This window comes from Mycteria americana, chromosome 2, assembly GCF_035582795.1.
Source record: "Mycteria americana isolate JAX WOST 10 ecotype Jacksonville Zoo and Gardens chromosome 2, USCA_MyAme_1.0, whole genome shotgun sequence".
Taxonomy (NCBI): domain Eukaryota; kingdom Metazoa; phylum Chordata; class Aves; order Ciconiiformes; family Ciconiidae; genus Mycteria; species Mycteria americana.
Window position 1 is genome coordinate 147,443,629 of NC_134366.1, and position 27,527 is coordinate 147,471,155.

The window sequence follows — 27,527 nt, forward strand, 5'->3', positions numbered from 1 at the left end:
TCTTTACAACGCTTAAACGTACAATGTGCTCCAGTGGAGTTCTGTTCCTCTGCTGGGAAATTTTGCAAGCGTGTATAGAACGACGGTGCGTGGGAGAGTTGTAAAGGTTAAAGGGTGATTGGAAAAAAACCCCCAGATCTCAAAATGAAGAACGTATCTTGAAGAATATACCACAAATATGTTCACTTGCAAAATACACCATTAGAAACTATATAACCTGGGCAATCCAACAAATCAGCCTAAGCAAATGACAGATGTCTTTGAGCACCACAGCAGAATAATACAGTCCTGGGAGACTCTGTACAACAGGGTGGTTGCAGGTAAGTATCTCCAGCATAATCTGCTTTCTTGCTGTTACCTGTATTCGAATGTGAGCGTTCGATTTTGTGTGTGCTCTTTACTTAGGATGCAAACACAAGCACAGTGTACATCCATAATAACAACAACAATAATAATAATAATGGCAAGAAAGCCCTGCTTTACAGCTTGTAAAGGATGATGGGCGTACTTGTACATTCAGTAAGGCATTTCAGCAAACTGGGGAGGGCTGGAAGTTCAGCAGAAGAAAAAGAAGACAATTAATTTCTGATTTTATATTAAGAGCATGTAGGTCTTTGATGTAGATTCAGCTTGTGTATATTTTTGTTCAGTGCAGTTGCTTTCATACAATATGAAAAAGCCTAAGTGGAAATGTCTATCAGAGTTACATGCTTTACGCTGCCCCTACATTTCTGCATTTAAAGCGCATAACCTTGTGCTCAGAGCTGGAATGAATCTCCTGCTGCCGCTCCTAAAAGCTACAGGGTTCTGTATTTATAATCACAGAAAACGTACTTGAAAAGGGACCACGAAAGGGTATGAGGAACATAATGGTCTATCTAAGTGGCAGGCCTGACATTACACTCCAACCTATAAAAATATTTTAACTAGTTAGTTAGTGGAGGTGCTTCTCCAGTCCCTAGGAATACACAGGCTGAAACTCCTTGACCTCATCCAGTGCCTGGCCCCCCTAAAACAGCTAATCCTGGCATTGTACAGGTCCTTGGAGCAATAGCTCAGGAAGGAAAGACAACACGCAGTCAGATTTTGAGTGACAGAGAGCATGGTCACGGAGCAGGAGCTGAAGCATCTTTGGATAAACATACAAGCGAGGCTACAGGAGTTCAGCAGGACTCTGGCGGAGCTAGGAGCCTCTCACAGAATCACAGAATCGTATAGGTTGGAAAAGACCTTTAAGATCATCAAGTCCAACCGTAAACCTAACACTACCAAGACCACCACTATACCATGTCCCTAAGCACCTCATCCAAACGTCTTTTAAATACCTCCAGGGATGGCGACTCAACCACTTCCCTGGGCAGCCTGTTCCAATGCTTGATAACCCTTTCAGTGAAGAAAAATTTCCTAATATCCAGTCTAAACCTCCCCTGGTGCAACTTGAGACCATTTCCTCTTGTCCTATCTTGTCCTCTCCTGCACAGAGAGCAGATACAGCTACAGAGCTGAGAGACAGCATCAGCTGGCTCCTGCGAGTCTTCCCGGCATGCTCTTACTGTCTGAAGGGGAAAAAACCCAACCTCACACACCCTTGAAAATTTGCCAACTGCTGGACGAAATGGTTTGCCTTTCAGACTTACTAGTTAGTGAATCAAGATATTCCCATACTATGAATGATGCAGTTCTAATGGTCTGATGATATGAGCAAGGCAAGATCTGTAAGGAAAAGCAGTTATCTTTTAACAGACCAATCACTACACTTAGAAAAACAGACAAGCTCTTGAGCACACAGCTCCTGGACAAACACTTTGTGTTCCAAAAGATAGTGCCTTTTTTTTTTTCCCCCAAGTAAGTTAGTTAATTTAGTGAATAATTTCCAAGAAATGTTGTCTAACTTGTTCTTTAAAAAAGCACTGCTGGCCTGGTTAGCTTCAGAAATTATTTGAAGTAATAGGAATAAAAATTACAGGTTTAGTACCTATGGGTTTAAATGATTACATTACAGCAACTGCCCCTATACTACTATACAACTAAAACTACTCCCGTACTTCCTCAGACTGAATTGCTTAGATTCTCATTAAACTCATCTATCTGAGCTGATTTCTTACCTGTCTTTATATTTTTTTGGTATTTGTCAGCAAATGAATTTAAATCTGAGAGGCACAGGGTAACAGCCAGAGGACTGTACTGCTTCAAGAAAAGGTGTTTCTATGGAAAGAAGCTCTCATAATGATGTAGATTGTAGTGTATATTGAAGAATTTTTGCCATGCGGGTGTTTTTTCCAGGCCCATGTTGTAGGTCCAGGGTATTTCCTTGATCTGACACGAGCAACTGAAAAATGCTATTTTGCGTTCTGAAACTCTGCTTCTCCTGTCTCATTTTTTATTTCAAGGAATATTAGCATGCAAACACACCCAACTAAGCATGTGAGTCACCTTATTGAAATGAAAGACATGACTCATTTAGGCCCATGCAACTGGTCCACACTGAATAGGGGTCCTGAAGCTGGAGAGTAGAATACATTAAGCTACAAGTCAGGAACCAAAATAATTCTGAGTTGCTAGCTCCTGAAAGCTTGCCATAGTTATTTTTGAATTGCTCTTTGGGAGGGAGAAGCAGGACTTTTTTGAGAAGATGATATTAAGGACTGTAACTCCGATGTACGTCTAAATGCCTGTGCTGTTTAATTCTGTCAGCATTAATGTGAAGGTCCTCCAGTGGAAACTGCAACATTGACTAATTTATGTCAGGAGTAAGGATTCTTTGGCCACAGCAGACAGTCACTAGAAGTGCCTCCATCTTATCTGCAGTCTTCCTTGTCATACGTTCCTTTACACCCACATGAAGGAAGGTGCATACACTTTGCTCATGCAGGGCATACACTTTTTGCTGTTTAACAGAGGAGTTGCAAGGATTTAGGGGAAGATATTAGCAAGGAGCAAGCCATGACAAGATAAATTATTTTGGTAGACCAAATTAGGTCTGTAGGCCCTAGCCTGGGCACCACTGATTTGGGTCGTTATGTTTTAAATACGCATTCACAGTTTTGTCAAAGCGAATGAGAAGATGCTGAAGGAAAACAAGCTGTCATGTAGCTTTATATGAGATTAGTTACATTCCCAGTGAAAGGTGATAGTTCTGAAGTTGCTACATCAGGAACAGGAGGTGTAAGAGGAGAAATGGCACTATTAGCAACTTAGCATCATCCAGTGCTTTAATTTTGTGGACAAATATCGATCAAGATGTAACAAAGCTTGCATTGCTTTCACCTGGAGCTATCAAGATCAGAAAAGATCTTTAAATAAAAGTTACAAACATAAAAAATGAAATGCCCATAAAATTAAATAAATGTATCCATTGAAGAGTACACTTTTAAAGTCTTAGGGTGGGAATCCAGACTGTTATTTTGCAGCTTGATTGATTAGGTGTCTACGTATAGGACTAGAAACTTTATTACTTTATTTATACTCCCAGCCTTCCAGATAAGTGCCATACAATCATGTTAAAAACACTGAATGATTTGATATACTATCATAAACTCATATAATTCAGAAAATGAATGTGTTTATTTTCATACATGTTTGTACATAAAAAATATGTTTAATGCAAGGATTTTACAAGAAACATTTCAAACAGATTTTATTACAGCTATATGTAAGGCATGAGCAAAAATTAAATACAGTAAGCAATGTGCTGAAATATTTACATTGAAGGGAAGATTCTGAGACATCACTCTGGTATTAGTTATTATATAAATAGTGACACACCTAAAACAAATCCATTTCAGTAGAACCGAGGATTTGTGATGACTTGCATGATATTCCTTAGAGTGTCCTAGCCCAGAAACAGCAAATGAGAAACCTTAAACATTCTTATACATAATGCAAAAATACAGCTATATACTTAGTACATCTATAGCTGCTTTCAGCTGTTGCAGTAATGGAAAACTTAAGCTTTCCATTAAAATTCATCTAAAAGACTCACATGGGATTCTTCCTTGCAAAAGGATATCCTTAGGTTGACAGAAGAAACTTCCGCCAATTTTTCGTTCCATGAAATGACTGCTTTGTTGCCAAAAGACTGCGTTAGTCAGGGGCTGTTGGTGTAATGCAGAGTAGCTAGACTAAAGTTTGGAAGTCACGAAATTGCTCGTGAGGACTAGACTAGCGTTGGCAGCCCTAGGAAATGGTAAGCTATAGAAGAAAGACCAAGTTTATTCATAGTGTCCTCCTGAATTGCACAGTGCAAACATTAGATGCACCTCAAAATGTTAACCATATAATTACTTCTACCAGGGCCACAAACTGGGAATCTACATTTTCATGCAACAGAATACTTGAGGCAGTTCTTGAGAGCACTAGCGTTTAGAAGTTGTGCTTTCAAAATGAATTTTATCTGTTATGAAATAAGGTACAGTGAGCAAAGCTTATTTGAGGAATAGGAAACTCTCTCAGTAATTTAGTGAGGTTGTTTACATAGAAATTCTTCTCCACTTAAAAGTGACTAAAAGAAGAAGTATATCTAAATATATACCATGCTCAGGGCACTTTTAATGGGAGGAGTTTAGGAAAATGGAAATGTTAGCATATCCTTAGTGTTGTATTTTCATCAGTTCCCACACATCTATGGCTTTCTAGCAATATCTTTGAGAGTCTTCAACAAGCTATCACATTCCTTTTGATACATCTGCAACGCTTTTTATCCAATCCCATATGTAAACGCTATATCTATCTCCTGGTTTCGGCTGGGATAGAGTTAATTTTCTTCCTAGTAGCTGGTATAGTGCTGTGTTTTGGATTTAGGATGAGAATAATGGTGATAACACACTGATGTTTGAGTTGTTCTAAGTAGTGCTTACACTAGTCAAGGACTTTTCAGCTTCCCCTGCTCTGCCAGGGGCACAAGAAGCTGGGAGGGGGCACAGCCAGGACAGCTGACCCCAACTGGCCAAAGGGCTATTCCATACCATATGGCATCATGCTCAGTATAGAAACTGGGAGGAGTTGGCCAGGGGGCAGCGATCGCTGCTTGGGGATGGGATGGGCATCAGTCGGTGGGTGGTGAGCAGTTGCATCATGCATCCCTTGCTTTGTATATTCTATTATTATTGTTGTTATTATTATTATTTTACTTTATTTCAATTATTAAACTGTCTTTATCTCAACCCACGAGTTTTCTCACTTTTACTCTTCCGATTCTCTCCCCTATCCCACTGGGGGGGGGAGTGAGCAAGCAGCTGCATGGTGCTTAGTTGCTGGCTGGGGTTAAACCACGACTATATATGTATTTTGAAGTATACTAGACTAAGTTGCAAAGAAAAGTAGACTGCATTTTCACTGCATTTTACCCACAGCAAGGGTATAGTCCTAGCAGGTTATGGATTGGAGGTCAGTTTCTCCTTATATTTTTGGATCAGTGATTTTTGTAAGAGTATTTAACATTAAAGGTTAACCCAAGATCCAAAGATTCTATTTTAACAGTACAGTAATATTCGACAGAGTTTTACTATTAAGCTTTATCAAGCAGCTTTAAGGTTAGCTTCAAGTCAGCACTGAAGCAGAACATTGAATGTGTTTGTGGGTTGGATAAACAAGCACGTATTCAAGTTTGCGGGTATAAAGCAGGCCACTGATCTCGGTTACAGACATCTAAGATCAGAAAGAAGCTCATGGATATATTTTTTTATGTTGTCTTGATTCATAATTAGCTTTTACTTAGAAAAGTTTGAGCAGCCCTTTCCCATCCCTGTTATTCCTTTATCTGAGAAACCACAATGTGGTATGCGCTGGCAGGCATTGAACATAGGTGGATTTTATGCCTTGGAAGAAGGATGAGGATTGAAAAAATCCCAGCTTCTAGAATCAATAGCAGAACCCTTGTCTGAGTACTACACTATATGAGGCACTGTTGCTGCAACAAAGCACAATTATATCAGTCTACATGTTTACAAACCTTGTTGTAGTATTTTTCTTAGTTTCCAGCCAGACTAACTGATGAGTTATAAACTTCCTCCAAGGGAACATTCACATTTTACGTTGAACACTGATGAAAACATGATTTGAAGTCTAATTTGCCTCCCATTTTAATTGTTATGGTCCTAATCCCATGCAAAGGAGCATTTTAACTAGAAGCCCCAAAAGTCAGAGTTCAGTAGGCAGCCTGGCTCCCCTCTGCTGTTTAGTTTAAAGGAGAGGCAGATTATGACTGAGTTTGGAAAACGTTTCCCAGTCTCTGCTAAATGGTCTCACCTCTTATGTGCTAAGACTGCAAAATGGAAACTCCATTTTTTGCCTGCTTTTTCTAGGCTCTGGTGTCTGCACTGCTACTCCAGCAGCTGAGATCAGGGACACAATGTAGTTGCAAGAGCTCAATCCATTAGGTTTGCAATAAAGATTTTGCCAAAGGCTTGGAGTATCCTCTCTTTCTTTTGAAGGATTCAGTAGTCCTCAGCAGCCTTAGTGGGTACTCAGGAACTCTTTAAGAGGTGCTCCACATCAAGCAGTTTAGGAGACAGACACAGAGTTCACACAAATGATTGATCAGATGGGACAGTGAGGGCTTAAAGAAACTTAAATGGACTTAAAGAAAATGTGTTGATAGGAAACCACATGAAAAAGGGTTGTGTGTTCTTTTCAGGTGGTGTCCTCCCTTGAGTCACAAGAGGTCCTGTAAACATAAAAATGCCCTTTAGTATTACTTAAATGGAGTTACATAGGAGAGGCTACAAGAAACAGAGTAGAGGGGCAGGGTGTGTGCATAAAATAGCCTTCTCTCTCTCCAGCCCTAAAACCACTCTATCCAAGGCAACCTCCATGCACCCTTTTCTGCACTTGAGGGCAGCTTTTCTGTGACAAGAAGGAGGAACCTCTAACGCTGTAAGAGACAACCTTGCACACAGTAATTAAGATTAGTGTGTTTGCTAAATATGAAGCCTGTGTACAGAGCAGATCTCTATAGGGCAAACAGCTTAGGCAAGTAGGAGTCCAGGTGCATGGCAATTTGGACTTTTGAAAACAAACATTCCCAAATTGCACCTCTTACCAGGTTCAACAGAGCCAGAATAGCTGTGTTAAAAAATATTTAGACATGTTGAAACTATTTATTGACTTTGAGACTGACTTAAGCTGTTCATACATTGATACCCAAAAGCATGTGTTTAAACTGAAGTTATTTAGTAAACCTGGTTTAAATAATATTGTTAGATAAAATCAGAAAAAGGTTTCCAAACCTGATCTTGCAAAGACATAGCAGCACATGGGTTTTAGTCCTGTTAGTAGAGACATTGGTCTGCCCTCTTTTGACTGTATCCTGGGCAAAATTGTGCTTTCTGCAGCCAATAAAACCCAAAGGAATATTGTAAACAATTGCATACAGCATTATTAAACACACAGAAAAGTTATACATGTGACTGGTAGACATGTTCAGGCAAAGACATCCACAAAACCTGAAAGCATCCAGAGGTTTCCATTGCTATGCTCTACAGCTCAGATCTCCTTTAGCTCAGATCTTTACCTGGATTTAGAGTTTGATTGTGAAGGTGGTTGTTGGGGGTTTTGAGCCATCTATACCATTGCTGCTCAGTCTTTACTATAACAGTTTCAATTTCAACAGTTTTCATTGGGCTACAACAATTTGTTCAACTGTCAGGGTCTCCTGTACTTTGCATCCTCAAAATACTATATAAGCATTTTGTGTTGGATTTATTGCCTCCACCTGTCCCTTGAAGCACTTAAAATTACCTTTACAAAATATGCATACGTTAAATCAAACACATGGTACATTTGAATGAATCTGCTCTAAAGTGCTTTCCAAGTCATCAGGCAGAACAGGCAGCCTGCAAGCCCAGCTATCCCCTTAGAAAATAAACACATTGGCAGCATATCAAAGATATCCCAGGAAGATGTTCCCAGCCACAAAATACAGTCTTTCCCCATCATTCCTCCCAAAGTAACACAAATTATTATGTGAACCATTGTAGAAAGTCCTAACTTTGGTAGAGAATTTCTTCTTTATTGAAAGAGCACCTTAAAAGCTTTCTCCAACATTGAACTGGCTATCTCTATAAAACCTCTATGTAGGATCTAGTGTGTTTGCTTGCTTGTTTACTTCTTGTGATCAGAAATAAGGCAGAAGGGTTAAGTTAGACAGAAAGGGAGTTAGTACCAAATCTGGGGTTTGAAATCAAAAGTTCTTTGCTTCTATTACACAAATTTATATTTTTGTGAGTTCTTTTTCTCTTAAAAACTTGAAGAGGATCATATTTTTCTTTAAAAGCAAGTTTGTGTGGCAGTAAAAGTTCCCCAAAATTTCTTCATGTTTTTCACAGTTTCTTTAGTCTGAAATCACTGTTTCAACATAGTTTGTATTCCTTCATGAAATCACATACTTTATTAATATACAGGCACCTCATACTGCTCCATCTTTAGGAAAATGTTAGCTTTCATCATTAGGTACAGTCCCAGTGGTAACACTTAACATCATCCGTTATTTCCTCTTTCCAGTCGATAATGGTGGGAGGTTCACCTCTGTTTTCCTTCCTCCTCTGTCTCCTTTCTGGCATTCTGCCTATTGCCATGGGGTAGCAGGTGTATATTATTTCTTCAAGCAGTTACACCAGTTACTTCAGGCATGCATATCTCTTCAAATTAACTTCTCCATGGCCCTTAGCAGCTGTTGCTGCTTTATCACTTTACTGCCAGATGGGCAGCAGGCACCGTTCCTGAGCCAGGACCAGCCGAGATGCCATTCCATCCTTATAGCAGCAGCGCCGTTAAATTCCTCACTGGAAACTGGATAACATAATCAGCTCTATTTTTTCATTGGAATATAGTTTCATTCTTCTTTTTGTGTGTTATTAATAATTGTCAATAAGGCAGGACTAATTTTGTACTAAAGGAAATGCTGAAGAGCTATTATGTGGACATGTAGGTATGATTCTTTCATGAGTTCTGAATACAGCTCCACACCACTCCAGCACAAAATTTACCTGAATCTAAAGTATTCCTAATTTTCTTCTTTATGTATCAAGGCCTTCCAGATCAGTCTCACCTCTAGCAAGATATACAAGAATATTAAAAATGTTTTGCTATAAAATAGTTACATTTTAATGCGTCAAGTCTACCTCACATCCTCTGAAGTGCACAAAAATTTCCATAAAATAATTATTTCACAAGGAAAAAAAGACAAAAATCATTAAAATACCTTTGGAGTTGACTTTGATATTTAATAACTTGAACAAATAGTTACAGTGTGTGATAGCAACATTATCCTTCAGTATAAAAAGCAGACCAAGTTACACTGCTAAATCCAATATATGTACTTTCATGATATTCTCAAACACACTATATGGTTTATAGGAACTAATATGCTATTTGCTACTTATGGCTGGAGTAAAACCATGGCATGCTCTATTATGAGCCTCTCCATTCCACAATAGCTTATTGCAATCATAAGAGAGAGGCTGTGGTGCCTTTTTTCTTGACCTATGACTTTTTCTGTAACACATACCTTGATCCAAGTGCCAAAAAAGAACTGCTGGATTCCTGCAAAAGCCTTTACTGTCTCACAAAGTAGATGTTGTAAGCTGGTGCCTTCTAGATCGGCTTCACAGAATCACAGAATTGTATAGGTTGGAAAAGACCTTTAAGATCATCAAGTCCAACTGTAAACCTATCACTACCAAGACCACCACTATACCATGTCCCTAAGCAATCGGCTTCATCGATTGTATCATAGACACACAACCCACTAATGAGAGAGACATAAATTACCTCTAGTCTGAATTCATGGACAAACTGTACTTGCTGTGCCTCAGAACCTGTACTACGCTCAGGACCACTGACATCAAATGTGCAGATATCCCAAACTGCCAAGCTCAATACAGGTAATATCATTTATTTTGCACTTAATTTTCCTTAATGCCAAGGAAATTTGTGTTATGAATGCAAACTACTTGTATGGTTTATGCATGGCTACTGTGCTAATAGAGGTTGACAAGTATAGAGGAGGATCATGTCTTATTTCCATAAATGGCATTACAAAGGTTTTGGGGTTTTGTTTGCTTCTCTGTTTGTTTGTTTGTTTTGTGGTAGCTATTACTGTTTTTCCTGGATTTTTTTTTTCTTTCTTTCTTGCATGGAGGTAGAAATGAAGTAACACGAAGCAGATCCTTAAAGAAATCAGAAAACTGGCAAGAAAACTGGATGTGAGGTATTGAGTTTTGCTGAGGGCAGAGATCAAGTATCTTGGGTCTGTGTAACACCTTCAGTCTTTATGGTTTGTCTCTCTTGCTTGCCTTGTCGCCCCTTCCTTTAAAATTTGTCATGCACTTGAAACTTGCAGCCCTTCAGATGCTTCATGTTACTTCAATACTCACTACTCCTCTGCTTACCCATTTGGCCAAAAGTTGCTGGGCAGAAAGCAGGCTACATTTCTTAGGCAATACCTTTGGAGATGGCTTCAGAATTAAGACAACGGATCATAAACCTGGTGTGTAATGATAAGGTCAATCCCAGTAACGTCCCAAGAGATACAGGAAGCTTTTTCCAAAGTTATCCTTTACAGGCATACCAAATACAGGAACAACACATTGCACTGGCATTTGGAATCCATGAAGCATTTACTTAGTTTTTATTGCCTTGATTTTTAATTAGCATTTTACTTAGCTAAGTTTGAGCAGCCTTTTCCCATCTTTGTTGTTATTCCTTTATCTCAGAAACCACAAATGGAGTCCATCGAAGGTCATCAAGTTGCTCAGGCATGATTTTCCTTTGGTAAATCCATGCTGACGCTCCCAATCACCTTCTTCTCCTTCATGTTCTCAGAAGACTTAATTTGCACTGTGTATCTTTTAGGTAACATGCAGAAAATATTTAATCAGAGTATATTTTTATTGCCACTACACATTTCTCACTACATATTTTATGGTACAGTATGTATACTTTGAGCACTGAATGTCACTGATACATAGCAAACAAGCAGGGCTGGATCCAACCCTGATCCAGAGCAGGGGACTGTGCTGTGTGTGAGGCTTCACACCATGTGCCTGAATCCATTTGCCACACAGGAAGAGGCTAAGGATGGACAGGGAGAAGGAGAAGGTTAAGGGCCATGTTACCTGTTTCCCCTCCCTCCCTGCCATCCTGCCTCTTCCAGTAAACCCTACCTGCAGGGTATTGACCTCTCATTAGGAATTATTTCTGTAAACAGATAACAAACTGGAGGAGGGAGATTAATAAAAACTCTATACAACAAGTAGTTACATAGCTGAAGACTTGATCTGATTCAACAGAGTGTTACAATAGCTCTAAGACAAGTTACCCTCCTTGACGTCTGGTTTTGCATGAGCAGAAAAGCAGGAGAACACACAAGCAGTCATGCTGACTGACCTGGTCTTCAGTGTAACAGAGGCTGCTTCAACAACAGAGGCAATAAAGTAGTTGTAACTCTGCTGCAACCAATTATGAAGTTTCTAATTGTGAAGAATTATTTAGGATTTCCCCCAAGGAGTTATTTTTAAAGAGTACCAGAGATTATCCCTAAAGACGTCTTCTAACCTGTCGCATTTAAAAGCATCCCAGCTTCTCAGATGTGCTGCTCAAGGGAGCTCTTTCTATTTTATTGGTATCCACTAGAGAAAAATAAGCAACAGCCAAGTCATAAAAAGGTTGGGTTTTATTACTTAACATTACAGCAATTTGCTGTTGCTAACTTTGTTGAAAAATTACAGGGAGTTGAAGATGAGTGGATGAGCTGATTCACCGGGGAGTATGATTGACTGATGGTGGGAAAATAATGAGAAGTCCCAGGGAAGCACGTAACAGAGAGAAACGAAAGCAAAAGGAGAGTTTAAAAGAAAAGCGTTCTATTTTTCCTCTTTTTTTTTTTTTGTTTTGTTTTCCAAAAGCACTTAACATCTTCATGATACACTTTGATCTGCACGACTTTGACTAGGTTACTTTCAGAGAGCAGAAGGCCCTTCATCCTGCATGGACGTGAAAAGTCTGTGCTTGCCACGGCTGGACACAGCTGTGGGGTTCACAGTTCACCCAGAGCTCCTAAGAAAGTAGATTCTCATATGTAGCCTGTATTTCCTTCTGACAAGGTAAAAGCAGCTAGTTCTAAGCCGTTAAGAAAAGTCTAGAGTAGGCCACCTGTGGTTGGAGAAAGTGAATGTATACCATGACTGGGCTATAAACTGCTCCTCCACATGCTAGCATTTAGTTCAGAGCAAAGCACATGTAAAAAGCCCCAAAATATTTCCCCACCTGTTTCCTGCCCTTGCACAGACTGTAACAGTCTCTGTGGTTTGGAAGCAGAACCAAAGAGGGAAGCTGTGATTTCAAAGCAGCACAACATGAGGGAAACGTTCAGTGCGGCAAGAGGGTCCGCTGTGCCTGCTGTCCTGCGGAAGAACAAAAAGGTTGCCCTGCCACGATGAGTCACTTGCAGATTCAGCGCGTCTGTGGCAAAGATCACCACTTTGTGGTCTGGAACAGTGTCTTGCTTTACCGTGAGGGGAAAAGAAGGAAAATCTGGTCAACTGAGTGGACAGACTACAGAGCCAAGGGATTTCTTCTTTCTCAGAGCTCAAGCAAGAAAAAAACGTGGCAAGGGATGATGAAGACACTTCATATCAAGATCTCAGAGAGGAGAGGACAAGCATGCATGAGCATTAGAAGAAAGCCATGCTGGCGGGAAGCCAACCAGCCTGTCTCTAGCAGACCTCTCAGGGGAACTCAGGAAATGGGTGAACTTTCTGGTTCTTCCTCAGTGCTGACGTATACAGGCAGTACCGCATTAAGTCCTACCCTTTAAGGTATAGATTACCACACAAACATGATTCCCCATTTTCCGTTTTTTTTAGAATTAAATTTAAACATACACTATACTAGCACAACTAGTGTTACTACTGCAGCAGCTATGCATTATTTCCTCTATTTCTGCAACAGGGCAATTAAAAATTAAAATAATGAATGTGATTTTAAGACAGAAGAGCCTCCTGTAAAGGAAATAATCTCATTGGCCCTCTGAACTGAACAGAATAGTCCTGTTTCAGTGTAGAGCAGACCAAAATTACTACTACATAAGGTGACTTAAACTTACAGTTGAGCTTTATGCCTTCTCAGGGGACTGCCACACAGGAGCTCTCTCGGAGGGTTTTTCAGAAGCCCCATGTCTTGGATGCTGCAAGCCCCTTGGCAACATCGCTGTCAACAAATACACACAAAATCACCTGATGGTGTACACAAAAATCTCTACTACGACAGCAGAATCTAACACTGAAATATACTCCCCGAGATATGGAGATAACTTTTCTTGTAAAACTTGGCTGGAGGCTGGAAGGCTGCTTTAGCAGTTGTGCAAGACAGCCTGTACTGTTCGTGCAGCTCTAGGAAAGGGGAGCAATTGTAAAGGGATTATTCCCAGTGCTTACTTCAGACACCACTTTTCAGCCCAACTTTGTAACCAAAAATAAAGAAAACAAGGATTATGTTGTGACGTATCATCATTAAGATATTAGTTAAGTAATGAGACAGGTTAAGAATAAAACAGGAAATTATTCTTCTGGTTTTACTTCCTGAGCTTTTATTAGCTAGCCAACACAGACGAGCTCCTGAAAAAGCACTTGTTTAACAATTGGACAAAAATCAAAAAATAAATTTGAAGGCCATCTCCTTTGCAGGTCTCATGACAGACTCTCTTCAGCGCACAGTAAGACTCATTTAAAAATATTAAGTCAGTCTATCTAAAGATGCCACGTACCTTTTAGGAGAGGCTCAAAGTGAATCTAATCTGCTAGAGCCGTTGTATCCCACAATCATTTATTCTGTCTGTCCTCATCTAATCTTCAGAATATCAGCATGCCAATCAGATTTTCCTGGAGAGCATATTATGAATCTTTGCACTTTATAAAGTGTTGGGTTTAGTTGTATTGCATACAGTATGAGCTCAGGATCCTGTCAAGGACTCTATGGATCTCCCACAGCCCAGCAACGTGGGGTCTTCTGAGACTGAAAAAATGTCCTTTGTGATTTCCTTTACCATATGGGAGGGAGGAGAGGGAAAATGCTATTAACTATATGGAAAGAAGAGTAAATTACACCAATTACAGTGGCTTCCATATGACCAACTCTGAGCCAGTTTCCGCCATGCAATCGGATGCATACACTGCAATGGATGGAGACATGCTAACACTTCTCTCTCGGGAGCTCAATCACTCCCTGAATTAGGCCGGGTTCCCTCTTGGGAAAAGCCCCCAGGAATTAGCAGGTCTAACTGCATTACCCAGAGAGATTTTGGCCATGGTGAGCAGAGACAACCATGAATGAGACCTTGATACAAACCTTTAGTCTCTTGCCCATCTCCAGACATGTTTTAGAAAGTTTACCCATTCTAAGTAGCTATAATTTAGCAGAATGATAGCTTTGTATAGGCTATATAGCTTTATACAGCCAGCTTTAGTGCTGGGGACTGAAGAAAAAGACAATAGGAATACTCAGAGCTGGAAAGCCTGGGAGAAAGAGCAGTGCAAATACAGCCCATCCAATAAAAGGTGTGCTTGTGTTTTATTTTGATTCTGTTGCCATTTAAAATAATCTGATTAGTTCAGGCTATTCAGCACCTGGAATGTTCTCTTTACTGCTTGCCAAAAATAATTAAGCCTTATTCTTTGTGATAAAGGACACTGGAAAGGGAAGCCATGGAGAAAAAGACAGGAGAGTAGGCTTTGAGAAATACCCAATGCAATGGGTTTGTAAGCATTTGTAAGTCCACCTGAAGCCTACGGGAGACCAGGATTTCTGGCCCATGAACATCAGAGACTTCAGGAACTGCTCTGAAAGTTTGAAAGCCAGGAATGATGGACAAAACAGGCCTCACAGGAGTGCCGAATGGTGGGGACACCCGAACCGTTGTCATATCCCTAGCAAGGGAGAAAGTGAATATTTCTGTAATTTTGCCACTGACTAAGTATGAAATTCTAAGTGAGATAGAGTGTCTTGATGCTGTTTCCCTGCTCACAGATGTTTCCATGCATAGTTTTGTTCATATTTACTGCTATGCCAACAAATGCACATCAAATGCCTTTCCCCTGCTGCTTTTTCTCAGAACCTCTGCCAAACCGTACGATCAATTTTTTTCAGTGTTTACAGACAGTTTGAGAGTCTACAAACTGTAGCTCCTGCAATATACACACAAAAGCAAAGGACAGAGAGGAATAAAAATGTCTTGCCTGCTACGATGGCAAAATTATCTGTACCACAAGGAAATATAGATTTTTTTATTCTTTTCTTTTAAGATTCAACAGCTGCCAAACTCATACTCCGCTGAACTCCAGTACTTAAAAAATGCAGCGACTTAACTGCAAGGGATTTTGCCAATGAATTGGAGTGCCATTCCTCTAGTTCTGAAGCCGGCTTTTCCAAACCGGCTTGTACAACCCGTCTTGTATCTGGCTGTAGAGGTTGTCCCAGCCCCAACGTCAGACCCCATCTTCTGCATGTAATGATCCTTCCTCATATTCTCTTCCTTCTGTCATCAAGAACCACTTTCATCCTTCAAACTAAATATGGAGATGCTAATTAGTACTAATTAGATTAATACGGATGTTACAGTTACACAGAGGACTTGCCAATGGAACCTGGGAAGGAAGTGAGGAAGGAGAAGAGAGAGTTTATTTGTGGAAACCACTTCATAAGCACCAAGGACACCTCTGGTTGCTATTTCTGAAGTACAAAACCAAAGCAAAGACTTGCATTGAGACCCATAAGCCTGGCTGAAACCAGTACAGCTGCCAAATAATTAGGCCGTCTTAGGAAACACTTTCACTAAGCAGTACTCTCCATTATACTGTTGTTTTCCAATGTGAGTTACTTAGTAAAGTGAGTGGAAGGAATGGGTCACTGAGTGAAGGAGAGAGAAAGTCTCCAAGAAGAGGGAAAATCAAAGGCTGTTACACACTGCCCAGCTGCAAAAACTCTTCTGCTGGAAAGAGCACACAAAGCTCAACTGTTTCATTCCAAATAAGTGTATTGGCCCGGGTGGATGTTAAAAGGAACAACGGTAGAAAAATTGGGGGGGAGAATGAAGCAGAGCAGAGCCACGGCACCCAGACAAAGGCAATTTGAAACTTATGCAGAGAAGAGGGAAGGCTTGTGTTGGCATGGATTTAACAAAGGATGGTGAGGTGATGTGAGCAGAGCAATAGGAAAACGTTATCCCAGCAATGCAGTTCCCAGTAACACTAGTAAATGCTATATAATATATAATAATGATTAATCAGTTACCATCTTGATAATTAAAAGGTAATTGTCTAACCCTATGGCTGTAATGTAAATGGAGATCTGCTAACCCAACTGAAATTTGTGCCACTATCATCAGTGACTAATCATACCGTTCTTCTCTATAGGTTTGCTTGAATTTGCTTATTTTGGAAACAAAGCAAAGCTTTAACTTCATTTGTTAAAACTGTATAGGCAGCAGAACTAGCCAGTATTTTACTCTGCCTCATGACCTATTAGTAAAGTTCCCAGAATCAGCAGATTTCCAGGTGCAGTAGTTTTAACTGATGCCAATGCAAGGAAGAGAAGTGACTTGTGGGGTTTAAGGTTAACAATGAAATAACTAGCTCTGATGTATGTCCCAGTAATGTATTTCACTGGTGGATATTTATTATTTTAGACCAGAACATTTCTGTGAGATGTCCTGAAGGTCCCCAGCATTAAAATTAAGACAACATAGTCGGGTTCAGTCATCATAACAGTACAGATCTAGATTAACATCAGTATTAAATTTACATCAGCAAGAGAATGAGAGACCAAGAACACTTGGCCTTTTCTGGAAAGACCCAGAACAAAAAACATTAATATTACCTTTCCCACAAGATTTTACATTGGCAGAAGTGATGGAACAATGTGGCTACTAATTCACCAGCTTTAGAATTAATTTCTAAACTTTATTATTGTCTCCACTGAGACTCACAAATTGCTTTTGCTATAACATCGTTCCAATTATTTTCACCTGCTCAGCAATCAGGATTTGTAGGAAAATTCTGACTCTTTGCAAGTTGTGCTTATTCTGAATGAGAACAAAATAAACTTTTTATAGTTTCTTAAAACACAAGTTTCTGGAGGAAATGATGTTTCAGGAAATTTGAAATGCATTGCCCTAAGGTAATTAACTAGTAAAGAGCTTTGAGTTTCAAACATGACAATTTATTCTGAAAAGGATCAAAATTAATCACACTGACATTGTTAAAATGCTTTTCAATTCTTTTCATCATAGAATTTCATGAAAAGCAATGCATTTTTCAGATGGTTCAGTTTTTAATGAAGCTTCATTTCCCACAGGATAAATTTTCCTACAGTAAATTTCTTACCGTTTTAATTTTATCCTTTGTTTCATATACTCTATTCATCTGAAACTCAATTATACAAATGCTGAAGACAGACACTTGTACCACCACCACTTTTTCTAGGTATGAGTCTCTTACTCCATCTGCCAGTACAAAAGTGTATTACAACACAGACATTACAGCTCTTTGTATATGGCATTTTATAGTTTGAAGATTGTCTAAGGGTTAAATATTGATACCAAACTATACCAGTAAATGCTGAAAATCTACAGTACACCCCAGCTTTAAATCTAGTTTTGGCTATTTGAAATGAGTGCTAGCTAAACGAGGCCCGTCTGCTTTTTAAGAGGTGATCAGAGAGAAATGGGTAGATTAGGAAAAGAAGCTTAACTAATAAAATCAGGAGGGAGGAATAAGGCTTGAAGTTGCGAAATACACAGACAGTATCTCAATTAACAGGAAAAAGCTTTCCAAAGAACGGATGTACTTGGAGCATGGTGAAAAAATTAATTGGTTCTCTTTAGGGTAATGTGGAATTAGAGAGAGGATGGAGTCGCATTGCAGACCTGTTGTGTAATTCCCTTGTCTGCTCTTACAAATGAAGTGGATGGAGATTTGCTTTAGCTGGACGTCCATTTTCTTGAAGCAGGGAGAAGACCTAAGAAATAACGCTCAGCTATAGGTACAGGCAGGATGCAGCAGGGCCAAAGGGAGTCAAAGCGAAAGGTTTGTGGATGGGAAACTGTCAGAGATAGCCACTGACACATACTTGCCAGGCTGGTTTTGGTAGATTCGGACTGAACATCTGTTCTGTTCTGAAGTATAGGAAAGAAACAAGTGTAAACCAAATACCAAGACAAGAATCAAGGGTTATTTGCCAGAGATTGCAGGGATTTATTACTGAGCACACATATGGAAAAATGACCTTTGGCAAGAAGATATGATTAGACAGAGTACGCACACTGCAGACAGCGCAGCTTTCCCACAGAAGGAGGATGCTAGAAGAAGCAGCGGCTGAAGTACACTGGGGTTATAAAGCAGAGACCGACACATTCTGTGCACGTGTCACCTGTGTAGCAAATAAAACACGTTGTCCTCGGGAGGAGGAGAGGGTAGCAAATAAAACACATTGTCCTCGGGAGGAGGAGAGGGTGCACACCCTCTTTGCAACACTGGCACCTCACCAAGTTGGTGAGACGCATAAGATCTGGCCACAGAGCGTCTCCAGCAAGCCCAGGGTTTTAATCTTCTGCAGACGCATCTTTGCCCTTACTTTAGATAGTCCAGAGTTAGCAGAGGAGTTATTCCCAGGCTCCCACGGACAGTGGTGATGTTCTTTTACTAAGGGCTGCATGAGTCGCTTAAAAATGTCTTAAATATTATTTTCTTCCTTTTCAAGTGAGATCCACCTGATAAGTGCTTATGTTTACTTTTCAACTGCCTGTACATTCCTCATTTTTGACAACATAAAGCAAGAAGGGACGATAAATCTTAGCTGTTAATTAAGGCTGAGCTGAATTAAAGACTCTGCCACAAATGACCATTTTATCGCTACATGCAAGAGCACAGCGCAGACAGTTTTAGTGTGAGCTAAAAAACATGAAAGGATAGTTTATATAACTCATCCTCCAACTATCCTTACATTCAGTGTACATGTTCCCCTGGTGTGTGCCACCTCCCAGGCAGACTCCTGTTTTCCACATGTGTCTGCTGAGCAGGTAGGCAGGATGGTCAGGACCAGGATGGTCCATATAATGCTTTGCACAGTATGAAGCAAGAAGGTTTGTGGGAAGGAAGCTGGCATGGGGATAACAGGACTGCAGAGGCAGCTGAAGGGAGAGACTCCTCTGGACCAAGGTCCTGGGGCTATGAGGATCTTGTCTGTTATAGATGAAAGAGACATCAGCTGGGATCCTGTGAATATTACAAAATAGATAAATAAAAGAGCAAAAATACAGCTGCCATACATCTCCACAAACTTTCTCATCTATACAAGGGTTTCAGACATTAAATCCCCTCTCAGCCAAGAAACTGGAATTGTCTAAGAATATTCATATTGACAAATCAAGTGCGGAGTAAAGGCAGATGGGGAAAGGATTAAATCTGGCACTTTTGTAATTTTTTGTGCACTGTATCTACCACAGACTTTCTTCTTATATTCACCAGAATGAAAGCTCCCTCCTCATAATCTTTTCTGATAATTCAGTCACTTTCTACCTTGAGAAACAGAATCAGGAGCCAACAGCTTTAAGTTATTAAGGATGATCCAGTTAAACACACAGTGCTACTAAGGAGAGAGGAGCATCCGACAGACCGTGCCAGCTTCTGCAAACAGTGCACACGCTTCTCTTCCTATGGCCAACGGGCAGAGCGCTCTCAGTGTAAGCACTTTCCCTGCTTCAATTTGTGGTCTGTAGAAGTTGTTTGATAGTCCATTAGTAGGTATCTTTCTTAGGTCATCATCCTGTTAGCTGCTTTCATGGTTTAATCAAAACCACCGCAAATACTACTAACCCTTGTTAAATTCTTATCTGTGAGGAAGGCTTAGTTTGGGTAATGCTTTTTGTGCATGCATGCATTTTATTTCCACTGCTCTCATCTAACCTGTTTATATCCTTTCACTTGTAGAGATTTAAATGCAAAATGGAGGGAAAGAAAAGAATATAAGATGGGAACCAGACATGACTGGTAACCCTCTTTCCATGCACCACAGCTTTCTAAAGACTAAACAAAATTGCTGAATGTCATGCAGATGGGAATAAGAGACTAGCTTTGCAGAGCTTTAAGTCTCTTGTTTTAATGACTTGGTAGGTAAGAGTCAGAATTTCTAAAGTATTCCATTCCAGAAACTCACAGAAGCCAATGAAACAAAGAAATTACGTTGTTCAAACCACTGTTTAATCAGATTACGAGTCTGATTTTTTATTTAAATATAATAAGCTCAAAATGAGTTAAAATGAATATAAGCACAATGTTTATACTTCAAAATATAAATTAGAGATGTATAAACTCTATTTTCTAAAAAGTTAACATAAATTTCCTGTTCCTTTTGCATTTTAAGGGAGAGTGATCTGAGTATTTGTCAATGTCATTTCAATGTTTTACATTTTGTTAAATGCCTTATTCACAAACATAGTTGAAGATTTACCTATTTAGTTCTGAGCAAACACTTTAATGTGGGAAGTTGGAAAGATTATTCAAATATTGTTATTCTATTCAACCGACTCTGGTTGAGAGCCAGAGGAAGGCGTTTGCTGAAAATATGTTGTTCTAGCACTTTAATTAGGAGAGACCAGAGAAAATTCCCTAAAGCTTTTGGTTAGACAGTATTAGGCTGCAGTGTAAAAAATAAAATCTAAATTAAAGGAGGATCTCCCCCCATGGCAGATTAGAGTTCAGACGGGAGACCAGAGCGTGCCTGCAGCCTGGGTCATTTTGCTCAAAAGCCGAAAACAGTTTGGGTTTTGTATGCCTTTTACAGCAAAATTTCAACAGGTAAGAAGAGAAAAATAACAGATCTCTGAGATTTAAGACAAGAGTAGACTATTTAAAATAAAAATCTGAGAGCCACATGCTATTCAGAGGCTTGATAGCGGGGCCCATTGGAGGCAGAGCGTTTGCTTCTGTGGCCGGAGGACAGCCCGTGGCTGTGCCCAAGCAGCCCAGCTGGGGCACGGAGAGCCCTACGTCTAGACCCTTTGCGTGGGATATGTCTGTCCTGACTTCTCTAGTGCAGTCTGCGGCAGACGTGAGCACAGCATTTCCTAAGGCTGTAGCCTGTGCTGTACCTGACCCGTAGATTAATGGAGTTCCGCAAGCCCAGCTGTTAATCTCCCGCTTTTCAGGAACATGGTATGTATATTTATTTATACTCACATTGATGCTCATGAATGTAAAAGCAAATGTGAAGGAAACAAAAGGAAACCATTAAAGTAGAAATAAGAATTAGACTCATGGGAACTCTGATTTCTAATTAGAAACACTGCACATCTATTATAATTTTAGCTCACAGAGGTTAATAGAAAATGAGATCAAAGGCAGCATGTGTTTACCAATGGTAGATCATGCCAGACTAAGTTTCTTTGATGTGCTAACAGAGCTGAATAGGAAATGCAGATATCATCTATCTAAACTTCAGGAAAACATTTAATGTGCTGCCACTTGGGATCATATCTATTAGATGAATGAGAAAGGAACTTATAAAAGAACTATAAAAGTGCATGAGGTTTGGAACAGAACAGATGACAGTTCTGATTCTGTTGAAAGGAAAATGACTACGCTGGAAGAAGGTTAGTAGTAGAGGTCCTCGAGGATTTGTGGTGGGTTCAGTCATCTTCTCTACTTACACTGTTCCTCCTCCCCCAACCCCATAGGTTTCTGAGGCTTTTTTACCAGATGCGCCAGGGCTGCTCGGCAAACGAATGCAACACTGCCTTGGACTCTGAGCTGCATCACCCAGCAGGTGGGAGACCATCTCGCAAGCCCCTTCCCTTCCTCCTGGGGAAATCCTCACCTGGGCTGCAAGCTCTGGGGAGTGCTTCAGTACCCAGCAAGTGCAGGGGTGGTGATGCCTCCCACTTCCTTCGAGCACGGACACTTTCAGAAGAGCTCCGCAGGGTCACACAAACACCACAAAAACCTTCTGGACTCAATTCCAGTTGATAGCACTGCCAGGTCATCTTTCAACTGGTAAAGAAAATAGGTTCCTGTGTTGGTTGGAAGCAAATAATGAACACAGAGAGAGCTTTCATTCTTAACCTTAAAATGTTATTTTTAATTGAAATTGCAGATGTGACAAAGCAGAAGACTGCAATATCATTCAGGTGGAACTAGAGGACCTTAGGGCATGGAGTCACAGCAGTGCAATGGGCTTCCATCAAATATATTGTAATGCCATGCCCTTTGGACCTACAATAAGATTTGTGTTACAGACTAGAGTTCATCATCTGGGGAGATGACAGACCAAGGATGCATTTTCAAAGAAACAAAGATAGCTAGAAAGTATTGTTTGAGCTACTTCTAGCAAAGAAACATATAACAACATTTTCCTTGTGAGTTACTTCTGGAAGATGGCATAAAATCCTTGTCCCTTGCTTTGAAAAAGTAGCAAACATGAACCAGTGCAGAGGAAGCAGACATGACAAAGAACTGACAGCTTCTCTTAATGAGAGGAACACTAAATAGTTTCGTTTAGTTTAGTTTAATTTAGTTTAGTTTAGTTTGTCTAGCAAAACCAAGGCTGAAAGAGGAAGCAATTATTCTCTGTAAAGCTATCAAGGCCAAACCTCAAGGGAGGAAAAGGACTTTTCAGCTGACACAGTAATACATGGGAATAAACTGGACATGAATATGTTTAGGCTGGAAAATAGGCAAAGATTTTTAACTACCAGGGAGAAGGTTGTCTCCCAGAAGAGGTAAATATAAAAGCATATGCAATTTTAGGACAGCACCTAATCAGCATATGGAAGGGCCACCTTCAACACTGCCATCCTACAGCAGGAAAAAGAAGCCGTAAGGCATTTCTAATTTGCAGCTGGATGTACAGAAGCCCAAAAGATACCAAAGTGCATGGCAGTAAGTAAAACCACCTCTTCTCCTCTCAACAGGAGAAACTGCTATCAAAGCACAGGTTATTAACAACGCTGGGATTTAAAGGCCAGTCCTACATCAAAAAAAGCAATTTCTTTGCTCTGGAGTTATAAGTGAAACTGGAATCAACTCTGTCTAGCCCCTGTAGACCCATCTTGCTGCTGCTCCTAAAAACAAAGAAAGGCAACAAGAAGAGCAACAAGCCCACAATAAGTAACTTCAACCAACATTCAGATCCACAGCCTAAGCTGGACTGCAATCGCAGAAGGTTGGTTATAAATCCTCTGCTTTGGACAAAACGCAGGACTTCTAGAAAAGCTTACATACACTTTTGCTATGAATTACTGAGACTCCAAGTAGGACACGCGTGCATTTTGAAGGTGAAAAGATCTCTGTACATTATCACAATGACAGCCTTTGCTCTCCCTGGCTGCCACCCCAGGAGCCTGCTGACCTGAAACTTTGGTGTGGGCATGTATCCATCTGTGAAGCATTCTCTGCTTAACAGGGTGCTTGGACTATTGCTCGCGGGTTGCCATTTCATTCGTGCTGCTTTGGCTGTGGCTGATGACAAGTTGCTACACTTCTGATTAATTTCCACACTACAAAACGTTACAAGCTTCGTGCAGACAGACCACAAGGTGGCACAGCTGTAGTAGCTATATAGAACTGGATAAGGCAGTCCAGCATGAACAGATTAAAAATAAAAATTAACATAGTATTTAATATCAATTAGAGATGAGGGGAGGTAAGCAAAAAATATCCTATTCTGGTGAAAAAGTTCTTATTTCTAATTGAAAGGTGGTGTTCTCTGAGCCTATAAACAACAGACAATGCTGAAATCTTTTATTTTCAATAATCAACTGCTTATATATTTACAAAAAAATAACACTTCAAAGCACAAGGGACTTTTGAACAAGGAAACCAGTTTTGTCTGAGATGTAATAGAATCATGTGACTTTAGATTTATTTTCAGTCGAATGTTACAATGATTATAGAATAGTTTTTTAGCGATTTTTTTTTAAGCTGGAAAATTCTTTAATACCAACAAACTCTCTATCCCACAGACAATTCCATTTGCAACCACTTTCAATTTTTGAATAGCAAAAGAGTTTGAGAACAGTCCCTAATTAGATGTCAGAGACCAATGACCTTTTGAAAATAGTCTTTTTATGACAGAATCCACAAGGCAATGTATGCACTCTATGATACAATAATGTTAGTAATATGGATTTATGGGATTCAGATTCACTGCTCCGAATGACCCAGAAAATATTACGGAACTTTAGCCCAATCATTACTCTGGCAGAATATCACAAGGAACTGGACAGTATAGGTTTATTGTCTCCAGGATATTTGCTTTTATTATCCTCTAACTACTGAGGAGATGATTTGAGGTAAAGAGAAGCAGACATATAGTGGGGACTATGCAGGGAGGCAGAATTTCATTATGTTTTTGTTGTGGGGGTTTTTAACAAAAATGATGTCATTTGTATCATTCACCAGTGAGTATTGCTATTTGTCCTGCAGCTGTTCAGCACTAGCGTAACAGGGTGATGATCCATGGTTAAGATTTCTAGGAGTGTCTGCAATAAAAATATTAACTTTCCATCCATTTATGTACTGCCATATTTGTCAATAATTGTCGCAAACGTCACATATTTGAAGAGGTCTCATTATGGCAGAATAATCAAAATCTAAAGATAAGCTCATCTAAATACCAATATATGTCCATCAGAGATATCTATATCTAGTCATCGAATCTATATCCAAAGCGGAGGAAAATAATAACTTTATTAATCAGGTCCTCTTGGAGAAAATCAGAATTCCTGATTAGCATCCAAATGAAAAACTGGCCTTTCCAAATTTGCTGCATTTCATCCAGGCAAACTGTTCTCTGACTTGGAGAGTGAGGAGATTCACAAAAGCCTGCGTTTTTTAAATGAGATCTGAAGCTTTAATTAGCAAGTTTTTCATTTGGGTTGACAGTCTTCCTTATTTTAACTGGAAAATGTCTGCGACTGTTATAGCTATGCCTGGTATAATATTTATAAGGAATGTCCTAGTAAGTAAGAATATAAGTCATTGATATTCATTGATAATCATGGATACCATTTTCAAAACAACCTGAGGGATTTGAACACATAATGTTCTTCCCGCTCTAAGTCTTCCCATACTTCTGTCACTATCATCCACTGCAGTATTGTATCTAATCCAGGGCTCAATCCTCCAAACACAGAATGCAGTTCCAAGAAGCCCGGAATGATGGGGGAGCTGAATCTTCAGATTAAAATCTTTCCCAGGGAAGAAATGCACTCTTAGAGCTCTGTAGGAAAAGAAAAAGGAGGAAAAGGAAGAGGAAAAAGGAAGAGGAAAAGGGAGAGGAAAAGGGAAAGGGAAAGGGAAAGGGAAAGGGAAAGGGAAAGGGAAAGGGAAAGGAAAAGGAAAAGGAAAAGGAAAAGGAAAAGGAAAAGGAAAAGGAAAAGGAAAAGGAAAAGGAAAAAAGGAAAAGGAGAGAAGACATGGTGATTGATTCCTACACCTCTCATGCTAACTGAAATGAAAGGAGTCAGCTTCTTATCTCATACCGTTAGATCCTCTACTCACACCAGCAGCATTGCTTCAGGTGGCTCTCTAAAGATCAACAGACCGATATAAAGAATACAATTATTATTTTCTTATATTAATATAACTTAGCACAGAAACACACCAAAGAAGTATAAAATGCCTATTTATTTTTTAATTGAGAGTAATTTAATTGAGAGTAATTGAGAGTCTTTAAAATTTCACAGAGAGGATAAGTATCCCATGTAGAAAACTCAGTCTTGCAATTCCCATTAATTTTTATATGATTTGTACAATCAGTCCCTGAATGCTCAAAATGCCTCTGACAGTGAAACACATACAATGTCCCTGTTGTTTTATTGCATCCTTTGATGATTAAGTTTGTGTATTTTGGCTTTTGTAGAGAATACGCATCCTAAAATCTTGTTTACAGTTCCCTGCTAGTATTGCAGTGAGTGAGCACATTTTGAGATCATATGTCTGTCTGTAGAATTTTGTTTTCCTGCCCCTATCTGTATATTTATATACACTGACGAAGTCCCCCCGGAGCCCCCTCTTCTCCAGGCTGAGCAGTCCCAGCTCTCTCAGCCTCTCCAGCCCAGCTGGAGGCCAGTCACTAGTGGTACACCACAGGGGCTGATACTGGGACCAGTACTCTGTAACATCTTCATTAATGACAAGGATGATGGGACAGGGTGCACCCTCAGCAAATTTGCAGATAATTCATGGTTCTGGGGGCTCCTAGGCACACCAGTGCTACTAAATTATTTGCCTAGGACCCTACAGAAAGTCTGCAATATGGCCAGGAATTTAAGCTAGCTGTCTTGGGGTTGGGCTAGCATCGTGGCGTTGAACCAGCCTTCACAGGCCTGGCTCCGGGGTAACGACAGCATTAGTGGGATGCGTTTGTCCAAATCACTTGCTGCTATTCTCAGTCTCAAATCTTATCTGTAAGCAGAACTTCTCTGGGAATATTTTATGTAGAATTTCTCCAAAGAAGCATAATATTCAGAAGCAGGCCAAAACTTCAACTTTCATTACTGGAAATGGTCTCAATTTCTAGTACAGAGTTGCATTTGGATAGAAATTTCTCCAAAGCTGCACTCTGTTTGGATTAAAGGTTTTGGTTCTGTCATTTAGCAGAACTTATTTTTTATGTCAAGTAGACACCTATTAATTATATTAATTATTGACCTATTAATTGTATTAATTATTGTTAAAATCAATAACAGAGGACATCACATCCTAATTCCCCCCCCTTTTTTTGCATTTTGTTACATTATTCTCCTTAGCCTAGGACTGAACATGATAACAGCTGGGGAGCAAACAGAGTGCTTGTCACTGAATGCTCTGGCAATATAAAGTTGCTAGAGATTTTTTTTTAAATAAGATGGCTCCATATCTGCTTTTTCTGCAAGGATTCAGTTCCCCAAAAAAGATCCTCTGAAAGCAAAACAGAGTGTCAATTGTAACAGTATAAACACAAACATCAGTCAAAAAGACCTCAAAGAGCCCTTGGCTTTCCACCAGGTGAGAAGTTCCCGGAGATGTGCCACCAGGCTGTGAGCATTGCCCGTCGTGGGGAGAGGGGGTTGCTCGCAGACTCTGAGCTGTCAGCGTGGCTGTAAGTGATGAAATCACTGAGCTGGAATAAGGCAGGTGGCTGTTTCTGAGAGCAGAATTTCAACAACCGCCAAGAGTTTTCAAACTGAAAAGCAAAGAAAAGAACTGGCATCGTCACATCAGGTACAACTTCATGGGAGTTGTGTACCTCAGGAGCAGCGGCAGCCTGGGAAGCGTAGAGAGAAAATTCTTCATTTCACAAAGCCATTGGAATAATACAATTTTTCTAAAAAATATATCCAATTTTCTCAAATCCAGCTATGGAAATGAATTTGAGATACTCTTCTCAGATCCATCATCTTGTTAGTGGATTCATGTAATTAAAACCCTGTTGCATATGAAGGATGATGGCCTGCACCTAGAAAAATGTTTGGGCACCTAAAGCAAAGCTTAAGCACC